This window comes from Sinocyclocheilus rhinocerous, unplaced genomic scaffold, assembly GCF_001515625.1.
Source record: "Sinocyclocheilus rhinocerous isolate Xijiao unplaced genomic scaffold, SAMN03320098_v1.1 scaffold1068, whole genome shotgun sequence".
NCBI lineage: Eukaryota > Metazoa > Chordata > Actinopteri > Cypriniformes > Cyprinidae > Sinocyclocheilus > Sinocyclocheilus rhinocerous.
In genome coordinates, this window is record NW_015633196.1 from 196,065 (window position 1) to 197,402 (window position 1,338).

Here is a 1,338-nt window from a genome sequence, read left to right on the forward strand (position 1 = left end):
ACTCAATCACACACACACACACACTCAATCTCACACACACACACACACACATTAGAGCTGAATACTGATGAATGATTTCAGTGCAGTGTTTCTGTTCGACTGAAGCAGCAGCTGAAATCCTGTAATACGGCTGCAGGCAGATGGCCAGCGGATTGAGTTCCTGATCGCTGCGACACCGGATGGCCTGGATTACAAACCACTGAAAACCAAGACAAGCGTCAGATGTGTGTCTGGTGTCGCGTGGATGTCTGAATGCGCTTCAGTCACTTCAGCGGGACACGATTAATGGTCTACATCATCAAATATTCATCACACTGCTTCAATACACACCACTGCATTTACAGTCTTAAAGAAGAAGAACATCACAGTAATCCACAGCACTCCAGTCCATCAGTTAACATCTGGAGAAGACAAAAGCTGAAACTAATCCAGCATTAAGACGTTTTTAACTCAAATACAATTGAGTCCATAATCCATAATAACTCTTCCTCCAGTGAAAAAGTGCTTCTCCTGTTGTCTCTCACATCAAAATCCAGCCACATATTTGTTTAGAGCTGTTTTGGCTTGATGCTTGATCTGTGCAGATTTCTCTCCTGATTCAGTTCTGATGATGCTGTTATTTTCAGTCTGTGGTAGCGGTGTGTGTGTGTGTGTCTGTGTATGTGTGTGTGAGAGAGAGTGTGTGTGTGTGTGTGTGTGTGTGTGAGAGAGAGAGTGCACCTGGTATTCATCACGTTATGGGGACCAAATGTCCCCACAAGTATAGTAATACCAGTAAATTTTGACCTTGTGGGGACATTTTTGAGGTCCCCATGAGGAAACAAGCTTATAAATCATACAGAATGAATTTTTTTGAGAAAGTAAAATAGCACAAAGTTTCCTGTAAGGGGTAGGTTTAGGGGTAGGGTTGGTGTAGGGCAGTAGCACATACAGTTTGTACAGTATAAAAACCATTACGCCTATGGAATGTCCCCATAACGTGATGAATACACAACTGTGTGTGTGAGTGTGTGTGTGTGTGTGCGAGTGTGTGTGTGCACCTGGTATTCATCACGTTATGGGGACCAAATGGCCCGACAAGTATAGTAATACCAGTAAATTTAGACCTTGTGGGGACATTTTTGAGGTCCCCATGAGGAAACAAGCTTATAAATCATACAGAATGAGTTTTTTTGAGAAAGTAAAATAGCACAAAGTTTCCTGTAACGGGTAGGTTTAGGGGTAGGGTTGGTGTAGGGCAGTAGCACATACAGTTTGTACAGTATAAAAACCATTACGCCTATGGAATGTCCCCATAACGTGATGAATACACAACATGCGTGTGTGTGTGTGTGTGTG